At 42.9% G+C, this 19,535-nt stretch overlaps 2 non-coding genes across 2 annotated transcripts; both read left to right on the forward strand.

Moving 5' to 3' along the window:
* The first annotated feature begins 17,155 nt into the window (after positions 1–17,155).
* On the forward strand, positions 17,156–17,227 carry trnag-ucc (transfer RNA glycine (anticodon UCC)). Its single transcript has one exon. It is a non-coding gene; the product is annotated as a tRNA-Gly (tRNA).
* Positions 17,228–18,570: 1,343 nt separating this feature from the next.
* trnag-ucc (transfer RNA glycine (anticodon UCC)) lies at positions 18,571–18,642 on the forward strand. The gene has a single exon. It is a non-coding gene; the product is annotated as a tRNA-Gly (tRNA).
* Positions 18,643–19,535: the final 893 nt, after the last annotated feature.

Below are 19,535 nucleotides of genomic sequence, written 5' to 3' on the forward strand. Positions count from 1 at the left end.
CTTGCTCGAGAAGCGTGCGTGCTGCGTGCGAACGCACAGCAAAATGAATCGTATTGGCGCAGAAAAAAGAGTGTCCTCCAATGCATTGCGTTTCCTTCTTCGAAGATTCAGAACGGCCGTCAAAACCTCTGGTATGTCAAAATATATTTGCAAATTAGTGAGAATGCAGCCTATTAGACTGATGATAATAGTCATTAAAGGAAAATAATGCTAGGAAAAAGAACAAAAACTCACTGCTACTTGTCTGGAAAGCCTCTTCACACGCTTCAATGCTGTTGACTTGCCGCGCTCTTATCGTTATTGTAAACTTGTGTCAAAGGCGCAGTTGTTTGTAGCAAATAGCAAGCCCGCGGCACTCTAGGTAACAGCCAGCGAGTGTACTGACACCTAGCGATTAGAAAATATACACGCACCATATTCTCTCTGAAACAAGATTCTTCCGAAATCAATAGGAGCGTTTCGTTTTCAGTCTTTTCTCTAGGGGTTCGAACCTGAGAACTCATGCTTTCAAAGAAGGTCCCAGTTTCAATTCACTCGAACATCCAGAGCACATCAAGGACACGCGCCGTGCACAAAAAGAGTAGTTTGAAGGACGGGGTGAGGAGAGGTGGTGACATGGAGCTCAATTTCAATGGCACCCAGAAAACTCACCGGATTCGAACCGGGGTTGCTGCGGCCACAACGCAGAGTACTAACCACTATACGATCACAGCGAGCTACCGGTCTACCCGACATGTCCCAGACTACAAAGGGGCGTTGTCACCTTTAGCTTGTAGACAAAACTGTTTCTTACCAACATAACTCTTTACAAGGGTAATCCTGTAACAGTGACTTTTTTTCCTTTTATAAAGTTTAAGCTAGGCCTCCAGAAGGTTACAAACTAAAGCAGGCGCATGCTGTCAATGCTGGAAAGCATCTTCACATGCTTTTATTGTTACTGTAAACTTGCGTCAAAAGCCATGTTGTTTGGAACAAATAGCAAGCCCACGGCACTCTAGGTAACAGCCAGTGAGTGTACTGACACCTAGCGATTAGAAAATATACAGCGTATAATTAATGTTTTATTATTGTTTTGAAGTTATTTTAGTTATTTGAAAATTACTTATGTTGCCTTTGAAATTAAGGCACAAGAGATGTAATTCTAGTATATAGTGTGAATATATACATTTATTGTGTGAAATTCTAGGAACTCGCTTTAAGAATAAAATTAAAAGGCAGACACGTGAGTGAACTTTAGCAACTGTGGCCCATCCCAAATCGACAGGAATTTTGACAATTACCGCATGATAGTTACCAAATTTGTAAATGATTCAGCAGCAGTAGAAAAAATAACTATGTTTGCTTTCTCACTATTCTACTCTTTCTTGCTTTTTACAGAGGTTAAAAGTAATAAAGGAGAGATTTCCCCTTTAGACTCTCGGTTTGGAGATAGAATTTCACAGAATCTATCTTTGAGACCGACTGTACCTCATCCTACACATAGTTCCACACTACCCCTGCCTGGAAAAGAGCCCACATTCTTTACAAGTAAGTTAATGGTCTTTATACATATACTATTTCAAATGAAGTGACCGAAAAATGTGTTTGGACATTTGTTTGAATGTTCTTGCCTTTTATTACAAAATATCAACCGAAGTGGCATTTAATTTTGGGTTCATGTGCACAATACATGTTGTTACTCTGCTAGGACACCCATGTGGACTTGAAGATGAAGATGAGCTGATTTAATTCATTATTTAGATGTTAGAAGATCTTTAAAGAAGGAGCTGCATTATGACTGGATGATTATAAATGAGTAAATGAATGAAGTAATACTTAAGTCATGCTGTCAGAACTATACTGACTGAATATGAATTTAACAGAATAAATTAGTGACGGAATAATGTTATTTGACTTGTTAGGTGAGCATTGTTCATGAAATACATTTACCAAAGGGTATGCAAATTGCAGACACATTTTCCCTCAGGTGACCGCATATAAATTATTATTCAAATATTTGTATCATTTAAATTGCATGTATATTGTCATGTAATCGTATTGTTATCGTGTTGAATGGATTGTGACGATAAGAAACAGTACACCTAACAAGTCAAAGAACATTATTCCGTCACTAATTTATTCTGTTAAATATATGCTTAAAATATATGTTAACAGTGCAGTAAGATGTAATGTGCAGTAGTATGGAGGACCAAACCTGCAATTAAAAATGAATCAATAAATGAATTAATAAATAGATAGATAAATAAATGTGATAATAGGAAAATAAATAAAGGAATAAAAGACTTGATAAAATAAACATGATTCATTTTAATCAAATGTATTTTTGTATATTTTTCCCCTAATTTATAATTTTTTGCTTTTATATTTTAATGTATTTGTATTATTTTTAATTGTATTTATTTATTATTTTATTTATTTGTTTGTTCCATTTATTCTTATATTTATTTATGCATTCATTTATTTGTTTATTTATTTATTCCAATATGTATTTATTTCCAGATTTATTAATTTTAATCTTTATTTATTTTTAATTTTCTGTCTTTAGTTTTATATCTATTCTTACATTTTTTTGATGTGCATGATAATTAGGTTGGTTGGTCTTGCTGACCAAATATAAATATTAATTAACAAATAAATAAAAGCAGAAAATAAATTAAGGGAAATAATACAAAAATTAGTTTGATAAAGAATAAATCATATTTATTTTATCAAGTCGTTTATTCCTTTATTTATTTTCCTATTATCAAATTTATCTTTTTATTTGTTTACATGTTTATTTATTAATTTTTAATTTCTGCGGGTTTGGTCCTCCTATTGTCACGTCCTCGGGTGGATGAAGAAAATGAAGGTAGGCGAAGTTACAAAATAGCAAAGGTTTTATTCCAATAAGTAAATACCCAAACAAACAGAACAGTGTGCTAGTGCACAAACAATAACCAGCAAAGACAAGCGTGAGAGGGGAACTTAAATACACAGATAATGACAAGGGCAACAGGTGACGGTGATGATGAGGGTGATGAGGCGCAGGTGCAGGTGATGATGACAGGGGATGCTGGGAAGTGTAGTGCAGACAAGGACAGACCGGTGCAGACGAGGACTGTGACATTACTCCCCCCTCCCGGTAGGCATCCTGGAGTCTGTAACGGGAAGGCGGACCGGGTACAGGAGGATGGACTCCAGGATGGACCAGGCGGCCATGGCGGAGCAGGACGTGGGCGTGGCCATGGCAGAGCAGGACTTGGGCGTGGCCATGGCGGAGCAGGACTTGGGCGTGGCCATGGCGGAGCAGGACTTGGGCGTGGCCATGGCGGAGCAGGACTTGGGCGTGGCCATGGCGGAGCAGGACTTGGGCGTGGCCATGGCGGAGCAGGACTTGGGCGTGGCCAGGGCGGAGCAGGACTTGGGCGTGGCCAGGGCGGAGCAGGACGTGGGCGTGGCCAGGGCGGAGCAGGACGTGGGCGTGGCTGAGCAGACGAAACCTCGGGCGTCCAGGGTGGAGCTGTCGGCCCCTCGGGCATCCAGGGCGGTGGGGACCCTTCGGGCGGCCATGGCGGTGAAGACCCTTCGGGCGGCCATGGAGGTGAGGACCCTTCGGGCGGCCACGGCGAGGGCCTATGCCCCCCCCCAAAAAAATTAAAGGGGAGAGTGACAGAGTCATTACCAGTCTCTGGGCTGGACGGAACCAGCGGTGAAGGGGTCTCTGGGCTGGACGGGACCAGCGGTGAAGGGGTCTCTGGGCTGGACGGGACCAGCGGTGAAGGGGTCTCTGGGCTGGACGGGACCAGCGGCGAAGGGGTCTCTGGGCTGGACGGGACCAGCGGCGAAGGAAGCTCAGGGCTGGACTGGACCAGCGGCAAAGGAAGGTCAGGGCTGGACTGGACCAGCGGCAAAGGAAGCTCAGGGCTGGACTGGACCAGCGGCAAAGGAAGCTCAGGGCTGGACTGGACCAGCGGCGAAGGAAGCTCAGGGCTGGACGGGACCAGCGGCGAAGGAAGCTCAGGGCTGGACGGGACCAGCGGCGAAGGAAGCTCAGGGCTGGACGGGACCAGCGGCGAAGGAAGCTCAGGGCTGGACGGGACCAGCGGCGAAGGAAGCTCAGGGCTGGACGGGACCAGCGGCGAAGGAAGCTCAGGGCTGGACGGGACCAGCGGCGAAGGAAGCTCAGGGCTGGACGGGACCAGCGGCGAAGGAAGCTCAGGGCTGGACGGGACCAGCGGCGAAGGAAGCTCAGGGCTGGACGGGACCAGCGGCGAAGGAAGCTCAGGGCTGGACGGGACCAGCGGCGAAGGAAGCTCAGGGCTGGACGGGACCAGCGGCGAAGGAAGCTCAGGGCTGGGTTCATGGGCTGAAATGAATGTGTGTGCTGCCCACACACACACAACAGCCATGGATCCCACAAGTAGCACTGCGTCATCCAGAGCTGGCTGGACGGTCTCTGGCTGGACGGTCTCTGGCTGGACGGTCTCTGGCTGGACGGTCTCTGGCTGGACGGTCTCTGGCTGGACGGTCTCTGGCTGGACGGTCTCTGGCTGGACGGTCTCTGGCTGGACGGTCTCTGGGACTATGGCCTTCCTGGCAGCACGTGCTGATAGAAGTGGGGGATCGGCGATGCAGGAAACCAGTCCTGGACGTCCATATACCGATCCGGTGGCTGGTTTGATGGTGGGCGTGATGGAGATGGCTGGAGACGGTGATTGTGTGGCAATGTCATCCACCTCACCAATGGTGAAGGTTGAGCCACACAACCACAGCACATGATCTAGGTAACTGGCAAAGGTTCCTGGAAAAGCTGCTGCTGGGGCTTGCTGGTACAGATGACTGTCTAAGCCCAACCAAAAGACAGTTTTAAAGACATCATCTGACCAGCTTACCCCAGCAGAGAGTTCCAGGAACTCGGCGATGTAATCCTCTATAGACAATCCATTTTGGAAAGTGGTGAGTAGAGAGTGAGCTGGGTAAACCGGGTAGAGAAGAATTCCCATGCTGACTCCTTGTTGGGCTGGTTATTCTGTCACGTCCTCGGGTGGATGAAGAAGATGAAGGTAGGCGAAGTTACAAAATAGCAAAGGTTTTATTCCAATAAGTAAATACCCAAACAAACAGAACAGTGTGCTAGTGCACAAACAATAACCAGCAAAGACAAGCGTGAGAGGGGAACTTAAATACACAGATAATGACAAGGGCAACAGGTGACGGTGATGATGATGATGAGGGTGATGAGGCGCAGGTGCAGGTGATGATGACAGGGGATGCTGGGAAGTGTAGTGCAGACAAGGACAGACAGGTGCAGACGAGGACTGTGACACCTATAATGTAATTAATATCAGACACACACATATATTACATTTAAATTAGAAACAAATATATATATATATGTGTACAATTTAATGGTATAATTTAACGTTTTTAATTAGTTAACTTGTTAACTTTTTATATATACATATATACATTTTTAAAGCAATTTAAATAATGAATATTAAATAATGCAAATTTAATAAACAGTACGTGCTCTAAGGCTGCATTTATTCAGTTAAGAAACAGTAATATTATGGAATATTATAGCATTGTAAAATAACTCTTTTATGTATATCACTGATGCTTTAGTATTAACTGTCTTATTTCATTTTGTTACTGTAAGTATTTAAATGCTTATGCTGAGACACTAATGAATACATTCTGATTTCAGAACAGAATCATGAAGAAAACAGTGTTCTTCCCAGGGAAAGTCAAAGTGTCTTTCAGGAAAGGCCCGTCGGGCCATTTACGCCGGGACCCATCAGAAGAGGCAAAAAGAATTAAAGACAACCCTTCACTGCAGGACAAGTCAACACCTCAAAGAGAAGATCTGGTCAAGTTGAACGCCCGTTCTCTTGTGTTACATAGAGGAGGGGATGTCTCTGACAAGCAAGAGGTGTTGGGAGAATGCATTCTTCAGTTCGGCAAGTACAAGGGCAAGTCTTTCAAGTTGTTATTAGAGAATGATGTCAGCTATGCTTTGTACCTGTCCGATAAGGTTGAGGAAGAAGAACAGGCTGGGCAGTGCAACCCAGAGGGTCCATGCAAGGATAGCCTCATTTCCTTTCTTGAGTATTCAAGAAGCTTCAAGGAAATTGAAGATCTTAAACAGTATCTGTCTCAAAGGCCAGATCCAGTGCCAGTTTTGACAGAGGATGACAATACTGTTGGATTTGGATCCAGAGCACAAGACACTTGGAGGAAGATTTGGGATACCAGGGCAGACGGAAATGCTTTCTTTATAATGAGGCAGAAGTGTGTGCCAGGCAGCAAAATGTACAATTTGCAGCAGTATCTTTTAAAACAGCAGCAAAAACAGATGACCAAAAACACTCCTCCGATGCCCTCACCATCAGCTTCCGCTGCAAGATGAAGGGGGTTGGATTGGAATCCACTGCTGCTTCAATGTATATGTAATGATTGATTATAATTAAGGTATTAATCAATATTTTTCCTTCTAAATATCAAATGAATTGAATGACTTCTCTGGAGATTTTACTTTATTTATATAAGTTACCAGTGTGATTACTGAAATGTTCTTTTCATGTATTCTTTAATGTCTGTATTTGATATCTGAATGCAGTGCTTGCTTATTTAACACAGCTTCCAGAAATGAAATAGGGACTTGTTTTGTGTTTGAGAAAGGTCTTCAATGTGTTTAAACATATAGGGGTCATTGAAGCCAATCGTTTAAGGGGCCATTTCTTTGTTAAAGCCTTTCTTTCCAGTTAGACTAAAGTTTAGCTATCCTTGAGAGAAAGAAGGTTACCCTTAATAACAAACTATCATTTAGATGGAAGTGAATCAATCAAAACTAACTTTAGCTGGAAAAAACATTTTTCAAGAGCCACTATAAAACCAAACCAATCTCTGTTACCTTAAATTATATCTTTATCTCTGTAAAGCTGCTTTGAAACAATCTACATTGTTAAAAGCGCTATATAAATGAGGATGACTTGACTTGACTTGACTTGTATTGTGTTTGAGAAAGGTCTTCAATGTGTTAAAACATATAGGGGTCATTGAAGCCAATCGTTTAAGGGGCCATTTCTTTGTTAAAGCCTTTCTTTCCAGTTAGACTAAAGTTTAGCTATCCTTGAGAGAAAGAACGCATTATCTTGATGTTTTGAGAGGACTCTCCTGTTTATAGTGAGAGCCTGGCCAAATCCAACCTTGGAAAAGCTGTGTGTCGGTGTGTGTGTGTTAGTCTTCTTGGTTACAGGTTAAGGAACCACTGGTATTATTGGAGATTGACTGAGTTGTTGTTCTGGACATGCTGGCGCCCAGCAACCCAAATCTGCGACCTGGAAGGTCATGACGTGCCTAACTTCAGCTGCGTAATCGATGGAGATATGCTTCAGTCTATCTGTATATGTGTGGAAAATTACTGTGTTTATCTATTTCATAGCCAATGAGAATCATTCATCCTGTAAGCAATGACGTAGCTTAGACCTTGGAAATCGTATAACTGCTGTGATCTTTGTAACTGTAAGCGGGGCGGCCTACGAACTCCTGTGCGAGTATTGAAGCTGACTTCTGCTGATGAAACTGCAAACTATCTTCAGTAAATATTTTCTTTAATTTTTTATAATTCTGACTCTGGGTCTTCATTCTTCATATCTGGTTCTGGGTCTTTAACTGTATACCCCTTACAGTTTGGTGGAGGATGCGGCGGGCAATCATTCCGTGGTGACATCTCTGGCAAATCAACACACAAGGTAGTAAGCTTTTATTAATTGTTAGGGCTGTCAGACTGGAAGAGATTTTGAAGGAGAGCGGGAGAGCCTTCACTCCGATGAGGCGAGTGGAGGAGTAAGTAGCCTTCACTCCGATGAGGCGAGTGAAGGAGTAAGTTGTAGGCCTACTGCTGAGAGGATAAGAAGTCGCTGAGAGCGTCGTTAAGGGTAACGGCAGCAGACAGCGCAAGCGAAGCGTGCTCTGTGTGGGCCCCGCTGGGCATTAATGGTGTAGCACCACCCCAGCAGAGTACGTCCCTGGACGGGAGGTCCAGTGGCACCGTAAACCTGCTCAATCTCTTCCATCTCAGATAGGGGATCCCCGAATTTAGTGAATCAGGCAGTTAGGGATACCAACAAAAATAGGGTTGTTTGCCAGGGATGCATCAGGAACGATCCCGAGAGAGAAAAAAAAAAGAAAAAAAAAGTTGTGACCCAAATTGGCATGGACCAGTATATGTAACTGTGATTTTGGAGTATACTCTGCAGTTTCATCACGGAGAAGCCAAGCTGTGTTGTTCAAAGATCGCCGCCTCCATTTCTGCAATGACTTCAGGTGAGTTTGAACTGTTATTAAGATATGGCAGACAAACTGAGTAACTTGATCAGTAACCTGAACAGTCCTGAAACTAATAGTGAGACAGAAAAGAGCGAACGCTGTAAGCAGCTGTGCTCTGAAGCCCTCACTTCAGAGAAATTTGCAGAAATTATTAAGTAAATGGTTGTCTTGATAAGTTTTGCTTCTGTTTGGAAATTTAAACAACAACTTGACTGGCTACAAACAAACAAAGAAACTGAAAAATTAAAATGTTGAGCCTTGTATTGCTTACGATGATTACAAAAAGCAAGTATATTAAATTATGGGTCGAAGATCATTTCCTTGGACAAGTGTGACTAAAGTTAAACAGACACTTTGTGAAAACAACTTAGAATATTTTGCAGCTTATGACAATTAATGTTCTGCCAATAATAATGATGAAGATTATGATTGGGCTATTATGATTAAATCAGCCACTGCTGGACTGTAAAAGAATACAGAGAACTGCTTATCAGCTCGGTTTGGATTCCTGAATGGGACACACTGCTTCAAGGGTGTGCAGTAAGTTGGAGCCGAGAGTGTTTTAATGGTGGTCATCAGGACCATTTAATACGTAACTGTAAATGCCCACCGAGAAGGTGTTTAAAATGTGATAAAATGACAACACATTTTTGGTAATAATATTGGTTTGAAAGTAGATCAGTGTTTAAATGACGACAGTGACATTTTTCGTCTGAGAAATAAGAGATAAAAAGGTCAAAAGATTGAAGTCTTAAAGTGAATCCTTTTGAAGAAAATATCTATAATAGTAATTTCTATAATAGTAATTTTTATAAGTGAATTGATGAATACAGGTTGATGTAAAATTAATGACTCCAACAGATGTGAGTTGCAAAATATATCAAAGTAACTAAAAGGATGATTGTGTTGTAATTAAACATTTTAAAAAGGTTTTAGATGATATAGAGAGACTAATCTCACAGATGATTTACAATAACTGCAAAAGTATCACAAGCAGAGAGTGCTTGCCTCGTCAAACTTATAGTGTGAATCCTAATTGGAGATTGATAAACTCCAAGAGAAAACTAAAGTCAAATATTAAACTATGGTTGAGAACTTGACAATTAAAATTGAGATTGAGAAATGTGAAACGTTATTGAGAACTAGAATAATTATTTTTATGTAAGAACAAATAAGCAGAAGTAGTAGGCTACTGAATTAACAGTTGCTAAATGTAAAATGTGTAGAAAGGCATCTGATTAAACAAACAGCTTGAAAAGTTGACCATGAAAGAGCTAGAAGCTGATGTTTTGCTTTCAAAAGATAAGTCTGCTATTGGCTGTAATGAAACAGTTCGCTTATCTAAATCTGATGTGTGCTGTGGCTGAAACAGCCAGTGCGACAGAGACTCAATCTGAATGGAAATTTGTAATGTCTAGATTCCCTGACGTGGGCAAAAGACAACTGTAAAACTATGTTTATTTGAAAACACATGTAATTTCTGGCAAAGATGCCTTAAGCTGGGATAGAGTTAAAAGATGGTAGATAAAAGTTTGATGTTAGAAGTATATGAGAGAGCAGTGTACCAGTCTTGAATGCCTCTCTCTCATTCAATGTCAGCTAAAAGCTGTTATCTGAGCCTGTGTCATAAGTGATAATAAGCTATTTATAGTAAAGCACAGTGTTTCAGTTGAAAACCATAGACACAGAGATGTTAAAAGAAATCATTACCATTCAGAGGGCAATTTGTATTTAAATGTTAAAAATGTTAAAAGTAAAACTGAATTACTTTAAAGAAGTCTTTAAAATAATACAGACCTTAAACGATAGAGGTGACATTTTGATTAGCGTATTTTAGGACCAGTAACAACTTTGTCTCATTTAGTCTCCACCATTCAGGACCGATGGCTCCGGCTACAGATGAAGTACACTGAATGTACGGCTGTGATCTAAATTCACTGAGTATAGTCTAAGTAGCTAGGTTGCTGCTTTTAAGATAGTTAATGGATTTAAGTGATTAAATACTGTTGTTATTAACCTGTCTCCCTGTGAACACTATTAGGCAATCGGAATGGCTCTGGTGACTCTTGAACGTGCCTTTCCTAAGCTCCAGAAAACAGCTGAGTTCTGTTGAAGAAAACTGATTGTATTGGGAAAGAGCGGTCACCAGTGTGTACGTGTGTACGAGTGGCTACTCAATGACGGGATGATCTTCCTGGCCAGGGGACAGCCTAACGCAGGGGGTCACGAACATTGGGCACCTCCGGATGGAGGTGTTATTTGTGAGAAAGGTATGAGAGTTGAGCGCTGATTACTGGAGGCCACCGGGGTCAGCAGAGCATTGAGAAGTGAGATGCGCTGTGAGGTTAAAATTAATGTTACGGCAGTCTGACCCAGAAATGTGAGTTCCTCTATACCACTCACCAGAAACCGCATTGATTGTATGGCTTGTTTTTCATTGTGACAAGTGTCTGCAACTATGCCAGGGGACGACACCCTGAAGAGAAGAAAATTAAAGATAAATAGCTAACGGGAGTGGGCTTTCAGGAGCCAGCTGATTCCATGAGTTGATTGCCATTATTTGCTGCGGAGACAGTAACAAAACTTAATTATATGAGGGACATGATGTTGGTTGCCATATGGGCAAGTAAAATGTATAGAAGAGTTAATGTTGAGCTAATATGTCTATAACATAGTTTTAACTCCTGAAGGTCGTTAGGCATGGTGGTGGCTAAAGATGAAGACAGGCTTTTGTAGGTTTGAGAAGAGTCTGGATAACAAAGGTGAATGGTAAAAGGTTAATGTAATAAATTTAATATTACATTTTGTCTAAATTACAGTCTTAGGAGGCTGTTGAAAAGATTATTTGTTTATGGCGCTTTTCCATTACCAGTACCAGCTCGACTCGGCTCGACTCGCCTCGGCTCGCCTCGACTCGGCTCGCTTTTCGCTCCGTTTTCCATTGCAGATAGTACCGCCACAAATAGTACCCGGTAGTCATAGCGAAGCCGCAGGAAACTGCCGTGACGTATTCTTATACGCGACACACATCCGCTACCCACACACACAGGACAATGGGGGAAATCGAGTATATGCTGTTTTTGATCCTCGGGATGTGGCTGTTTCTCACAGCAAGAAGACAAACGTTGTTTCATGAGAGGCTGAGGGCAGAAAAACGAAACACTGCTGAAAAAAACAGGAGAGTTTGGGAATTACTACAGAGTTCAGACTACGAGACGAATCCGGTTGTTCAAAGCCGACGCAAGAGGGTAAGTTATGCTAACATAGCTAACGTTTGCATATGTGTAAATACTATACTATATGCAAAGTATTTAATCAACTTTATAGCTACCAGTATTACGTACTAAAATGTGCATGGTTTATGTGTTTCAGATCTGTTTAGCTTTGCAAAGTCGCCGCGGCAAACCGTCTGTTTGGGCTTTCAACCGAGCTACCGAGTGGTGGGATGTTATTGTTCCTGGTTTCACAAACGCGCAGTGGGTTCAGAACTTCAGAATGTCGGAAGAAACATTCATATATTTGTACAACAAACTGCGTCCAGTGATGGAGAGACAAGGTCCTTCAAGGTGTTGTAGATGGAAAAGGACTGTTCTGGAACGTGTTTGCAGGACTGCCTGGCAGCTTGCATGATGCTCGTGTTTTAAGACTGTCCACATTGTGGGAGTTGGCCAGCCGTGGCAACCACTTTCCAGCTTACACCAGGAATATTGGTGGGGTGAATGTTGCCTACTACATCCTGGGAGATTCTGCCTATCCCCTGCAGAACTGGCTCCTAAAGCCATTCACTGACACTGGACGGCTGACAGTAGAACAGCAGATCTACAACAAGAAAATATGTCGAGCACGGGTAGTGGTTGAAAACGCTTTTGGTAGACTGAAGGGAAGGTGGCGTTGCCTCATGAAAAGAAATGACTGTGATGTTACAATCGTGAAATCTATGATTCTTACTTGCTGTGCTTTGCATAACCTTTGTGAGAGTCATGGAGAGGACTATGACGATGACTGGGATGCACCTGCAGCAGCAGAGCCTGTGGTGCCAGTGGCACAGGGTGTTGAGGAGGAGGGCAGACATGTACGGGAGGGTCTGATGCGTTATTTTAATTGCTAAATAAATACATTATCATTAAATATGTTGTCTCTACTGTTTTTCATTAAAGGTTATCACAGTATAAAATCTGAAAATACTTGTTTAAACCCTTGTAAAAAGGCAAACCATCCAAAAAATACATAATGATCTGGATGATCATACGATCTGGATGAGCTCACAGATACTGTAACATCATATATAAGTTTCTGTGAGGATACATGCATTCCTACCAGGACATTCTTATCATTTACTAATGATAAACCATGGTTTACTGGGAAACTCAAACACCTTCGTCATGCCAAAGAGGATGTTTACAGAAGTGGGGATAAAATCTTGTATAACCAGGCCAGAAACAGACTGACAAAGGAGATCAGAGTTGCTAAAAGGAACTACTCTGAAAAACTGAAAAACCAGTTTTCATCCAACGACCCATTATCAGTCTGGAATGGCCTGAGGAACATCACCAACTACAAGTCACCATCCCCCCGATCTGTGGACAATCAACACCTGGCTGACGATTTAAATTCATTTTATTGCAGGTTTGAAAAGCCCTCATTCACACCACACACCGGCTCTAACCTGCACTTCACACATTCACCATCACCTCCTGCAATCCCACTCCCCCCTCCTGCCATCCAACCTGAGCTTAAGGTCTGTGTGGAGGACGTGAGCCGAGTCTTCAAAAAACAGAAGACTAGGAAAGCCTCAGGCCCAGACGGCATCTCATCTGCTTGTTTAAAATCCTGTGCTGACCAACTGGCCCCGGTCTTCACACAGATCTTCAATAGATCATTGGAGCAGTGTGAAGTTCCCTGCTGCTTCAAACGCTCCACTATCATTCCTGTCCCCAAAAAAACCAAAATCACTGGACTTAATGACTACAGACCTGTCGCTCTCACGTCTGTGGTCATGAAGTCGTTTGAAAGACTGGTGTTGGCCCACCTGAAGGACATCACTGGACCCCTGCTGGATCCCTTTCAGTTTGCTTACAGAGCAAACAGGTCTGTGGATGATGCAGTCAACATGGGACTGCATTATATCCTGCAACATCTCGACAGACCTGGGACTTATGCAAGGATCCTCTTTGTGGACTTCAGTTCTGCCTTCAATACCATCATGCCTGATCTTCTCACAGCCAAACTGACCCAGCTCTCCATACCATCCTCGATCTGTCAGTGGATCTCCAGCTTCCTGACGGACCGGCAGCAGCGAGTGAGACTGGGGAAACACACATCCAGGACTCTCACCACCAGCACTGGCGCCCCTCAAGGGTGCGTTCTCTCCCCACTGCTCTTCTCCCTGTACACTAATGACTGCACTTCTAAAGACCCCACTGTCAAGCTCCTGAAATTTGCCGACGACACCACTGTCATCGGTCTCATCCGGAACGGTGACGAGTCTGCTTACAGACTGGAGGTTGAACAGCTGGCTGTCTGGTGCAGTTACAACAACCTTGAGCTGAACACGCTCAAAACAGTGGAGATGATCGTGGACTTCAGGAGGAACAGCCCAGCACTCCCCCCACTCACCATCATGAACAGCACTGTGGAAGCAGTGGAGTCATTCAGGTTCCTGGGCACTATCATCTCTCAGGACCTGAAGTGGGACAATCACATTGACTCCATTGTAAAAAAAGCCCAACAGAGACTGTACTTCCTTCGCCAGCTGAGGAAGTTCAACTTGCCACAGGAGCTGCTGATTCAGTTCTACTCAGCCGTCATCGAGTCTGTCTTATGCACTTCCATCACTGTCTGGTTTGGTTCAGCTACCAAATCAGACATCAGGAGACTACAACGGACAGTCCGGACAGCGGAGAGGATCATTGGTGCCCCCCTGCCATCCCTCCAGGACCTGTACTCTTCCAGAGTGAGGAAGAGAGCAGGTAAAATCATCACTGACTCCACTCACCCTGGACACCACCTGTTTGAACTGTTACCGTCAAGACGGAGACTCAGATCACTGGCCACAAGAACATCTCGGCACAGGAACAGTTTCTTCCCACAGGCCATTTCCCTTCTGAACAGTTAACACACCTCCCAAGGCATATGCCTTTAAGTGCAATACTCCCACTGTTTAGTGCAATATCCTACAACTCAGGTGATACTTATACTAAGTGATACTTAGTATTATGTTTCATGTTTCTTGTTGTATTTGTATATGTCCACTGGAAGCCTCAGCACCAAAACAAATTCCTTGTGTGTGCAAGCACACTTGGCAATAAAGCTCTTTCTGATTCTGATTCTGATTCTGAAAAAAGACACTGTTTGTAATAAGTTTCAAAAAGGTTTTATTTAAACACGCATACAAATAGAAAAAAATATAATATTAATATAAATTCACACATCCAACTATATACATATGTTACATGTAGTGCAAACATTAAATTAAAATAAACAAAGGGGTTTCAGTCCAGGGGCGGTGGAACAGCATCCCGCCGGTTCAGTGCCTGGACAAGCTGGCTCAGGGTTCCCAGAAAGGCCTGGTTGAAGGACGACATTGCAGCCATCTCCTCTCTCCTTAAAGCCGCTTCTAGTTCTCGGGCATGTGCTGCATCATCGAGTGCCATCTGTAAATGGCGCTCCCGCTGTGCCCGGTTCAATTCCAGCTGCTCGACATCCGATGTCTGCATCTCCCTCAGGACAGTCAGATGCTCCTGTTCCCTCTTTCGTTTCCTCCGTCCTGGCCAAAAAAATAATTACAATGAATGAGTTATAAAGAAAAACGGACAAGTCACGTTTCATTCAAAGGTTGTGTGTGTTGTAAATTGTTCACATGTATTATCATTACAGCTTCTACATAAAAAAAGACAAGCCCACAACTTACTATTACTTATATAGTATATAACGACTTAACATCTGAGTAAATGTATTTAATGTATTTATTAAACATCTATTTTAGTAAATGTCAACTTTAAAATACCATGTGTACAGTATAGGTGTACGTCTGGAAAGTTATAAAAATACTGAACAGGTTTATTAATGAATCCTGCATTCCCATAACTGGGAATGCTTCCTGTTGTTATTCAAGTACGTTTACGTTATATTAATGAGTTATTGATACGATTAATGATATATTAAAAAGTGTGTACAGATTCACAGACAACAGGCTAGAAGAGTTTACTTTTTCTCCAATTATACTAACCGGTTGCCGGTGTCGACGCTGCTGCGGGTCTCGGTGTCGACGCTGCTGATCTTGTTGGTGTCGATGGTGCCGCTGGTTCCGGTGCCGACGTGGCATCAGTGGGAGTCACTGAACCATTCTCGCTCGTCGAAAAGGAATCTAGATAGAAAGATCATACAAAAGTCAACACAATACGAAAATAGCAATGGCAGATAGTTAGCGGTAGCAGCAATTGTTATCTGCGACACAAGTTTACAGTCTTCGATGTTATAAGTGAGCTTCAGCTTTTCAAAAGCCAGCCTACAGAAAACAAAACTCTCAAGCAGAGTGCGCCTACATGATTAATGTAATGTAAATTTTAAACACTTACCATCCTCCAACAGCGACTCCAACAAACTGGTGGCCGAGTCAAGTCCACCCTCCCTCCCGTTGCTCGGTGGTCTATGGCCGTAGATACCGTCCATCTGTTCGTACCACTTCCAGCTTTTTCGGTTTGAACCACTGCGGCCGTTGTGGTCCTTTACAGCTCTGTAGTCACTTTTCAGTTTTTTTAACTTTTCCCTACATTGCTGGAAAGTCCTGTTGTAGCCATGTGGGGACAGCAGTTCGGAGATTTCTTGATAAACTTTTTCGTTCCTCGTTGCCCCATCTAGCTCTCGCTGGATCCTTTCTTCGGCAACCAAACATAGGAAAGTCCGCACCTCCTCGTTTGACCACGGCGTATTCTTCCGAGTTGCCATAATAGTAAGTTTAGAATATCTGGGCAAACTATTTAAAAATGGCGGGGTTATTCTCTGGTTATTCTGGATACTCCGTCTGCCGCGTGCAATGATGACGCAGTGAATAGTGACGATTCTCTCTGACCAATCAGCAGTCGGCATTGTATTACGTCACATTTTAGTATCGCCTTAGCTCGCTTAGAACCTCGCCGGAGGTGGTACGAAAAAAAGTACCCGAAAGCAGGTACAGGTACAACTTTTACACAGTGGAAAACCAAACAAAGGCGAGTCGAGTCGAGCCGAGCCGAGCCAAGGCGAGCTGGTACTGTGTAGTGGAAAAGCGCCATTAGAGAGAGAGAGACTGTCTGAGTGGAGGCAGGGATGGTAACTGTGTCTGTCTTTCTGTTATCGGCCTGCTAGAGCAAGCTGAAGCAAAATAGTGATAATGAACCAAAATCCAGCTGACTTTTCTAAGATCAACTGAATAATGAACAGACATGCTTTGAAACTGGTTAAGAGACCATGTAAAATTAGGTAAAAGCTACAGTAAAATGTGAAGTTTAAAATCTTACTTAAAATTTAAATCTTTTTAGAGATGATATAATGAAAAGCGAACATTAAAAATGAACAGTTAAAATATGTGTCTAATATGTGTGTGTGTGATGGTGACTGCACTCTATGTCTTGTATGTGTTAGTTTGGGGTACTATTATTTCCTGATTTTGAGGATATTGTGTCATTAACCTCTTGTTTTTTAATATGGTGCCTGGTAGGTCAGGTCAATAAGTTCATGCAATTTTTTTAAGTGCCAGGTCCAAACAAAGAGAGTTTCAGTTCATCTGCACCTGCCAGCTGCTAAAGTATTGCAAAAATTATTGCTGACCGCAGAACAGGGCTTCCGGTCTACATCCAACAGTCTTGCGTTGGTGGTATAGTGGTGAGCATAGCTGCCTTCCAAGCAGTTGACCCGGGTTCGATTCCCGGCCAACGTATCACATTTGTAAATTAAAGACCTTGATTACGAGCATTCTTGCTATGGGTTCGATTCCTGGGTCTGTCCATTCTTGCTGTATGCGTTGATTCCCGGCCAACGCATTGCATTTTTCTCAACCTGTCTTTAAAACAGTCGTCCGAGGCCCCTTGCCAACTTCTCCTGCAACTCGTTTGCTGGAGCAAAACATTTGTTAAGGTCTTTTGGCAGCAGTACAGGACTGGATCTCCCCGTCGGGGAATCGAACCCCAGTCTCCGCGTGACAGGCGGAGATACTTTCCACTATACTAACAAAGAGTTGCAGAGACAGGTAGTTGTATCCGATCAGCACGGCTTCCAGGAACAGCGTCATGCGTCATTTTAGCTCAACGCTTCACAGAAGCCAGTGAATCCAAAAAATAATCTAATACCGTTTAAATATGAAGTGTCTGTATAAAAAGTGTTACATTATTAAATTAGAGACCCTTTTTTTTAATATGGTGCCTGGTAGGTCAGGTCAATAAGTTCATGCAATTTTTTTAAGTGCCAGGTCCAAACAAAGAGAGTTTCAGTTCATCTGCACCTGCCAGCTGCTAAAGTATTGCGAAAATTATTGCTGACCGCAGAACAGGGCTTCAGGTCTACATCCAACAGTCTTGCGTTGGTGGTATAGTGGTGAGCATAGCTGCCTTCCAAGCAGTTGACCCAGGATCGATTGCTGGCCAACGCATCACATTTGTAAATTAAAGACCTTGATTACGAGCATTCTTGCTATGGGTTCGATTCCTGGGTCTGTCCATTCTTGCTGTATGGGTTCGATTCCCGGCCAACGCATTGCATTTTTCTCAAGCTGTCTTTAAAACAGTCGTCCGGGCCCCTTGCCAACTTCCCTGTAACTTGTTTGCTGGAGCAAAACATTTGTTAAGGTCTTTTGGCAGCAGTAAAGGACTGAATCTCCCCGTCGGGGAATCGAACCCCAGTCTCCGTGTGACAGGCGGAGATACTTTCCACTATACTAACAAGGAGTTGCAGAGACAGGTAGTTGTATCCGATCAGCGCGGCTTGCAGGAACGGCGTCATGCGTCATTTTAGCTCAACGCTTCACAGAAGCCAGTGAATGCAAAAAATAATCTAATACCGTTTAAATATGAAGTGTCTGTATAAAACGTGTTACATTATTAAATTAGAGACCTTGTTTTTTAATATGGTGCCTGGTAGGTCAGGTCAATAAGTTCATGCAATTTTTTTAAGTGCCAGGTCCAAACAAAGAGAGTTTCAGTTCATCTGCACCTGCCAGCTGCTAAAGTATTGCGAAAATTATTGCTGACCGCAGAACAGGGCTTCCAGTCTACATCCAACAGTCTTGCGTTGGTGGTATAGTGGTCAGCATAGCTGCCTTCCAAGCAGTTGACCCGGGTTCGATTCCCGGCCATCGTATCACATTTGTAAATTAAAGACCTTGATTACGAGCATTCTTGCTATGGGTTCGATTCCTGGGTCTGTCCATTCTTGCTGTATGCGTTCGATTCCCGGCCAACGCATTGCATTTTTCTCAAGCTGTCTTTAAAACAGTCATCCGAGGCCCCTTGCCAACTTCTCCTGCAACTTGTTTGCTGGAGCAAAACATTTGTTAAGGTCTTTTGGCAGCAGTACAGGACTGGATCTCCCCGTCGGGGAATCGAACCCCAGTCTCCGCGTGACTGGCGGAGGTACTTTCCACTATACTAACAAAGAGTTGCAGAGACAGGTAGTTGTATCCGATCAGCGCGGCTTCCAGGAACGGCGTCATGCGTCATTTTAGCTCAACGCTTCACAGCAGCCAGTGAATCCAAAAAATAATCTAATACCGTTTAAATATGAAGTGTCTGTATAAAACGTGTTACATTATTAAATTAGAGACCCTTTTTTTTTAATATGGTGTTGTAGGATTACAAATTTTATTTAAATATTTAATTTAGATTTCCAATACAAAAGTATTTTATATTGAGAAAGTTTATAAATGATGAGACCAGGAAATCTCTGCAAACGGTAGGGGTTCCCAGCAGGATATTCCTGACTGTCCCATCTCAGTGCGAGAAGGCTAGGCTTTTCCTGTTCTCATTGTTTTACCGGGTGAAGAGTCATGCTGAGCAAGTTTGAACACCTGCTATTTTATTACTGAGACCATTTGTCTTGGAGTTCTTATCTCAGTGCGAGAAGTCCTGCACCGTTCTGTTCTCATGTTTCAACTCATTTACATGCTTTGTTCCTCACAATGTAATCCCTCCCCCTTGAAATGTATATAAACTACAATGTAAAGTTCCCTTAGTTAGACGATGTTGGAATGACTG

Source organism: Siphateles boraxobius, unplaced genomic scaffold (genome assembly GCF_051911475.1).
Source record: "Siphateles boraxobius isolate OS27281-9 unplaced genomic scaffold, OSU_SipBor_1 6, whole genome shotgun sequence".
Taxonomy (NCBI): domain Eukaryota; kingdom Metazoa; phylum Chordata; class Actinopteri; order Cypriniformes; family Leuciscidae; genus Siphateles; species Siphateles boraxobius.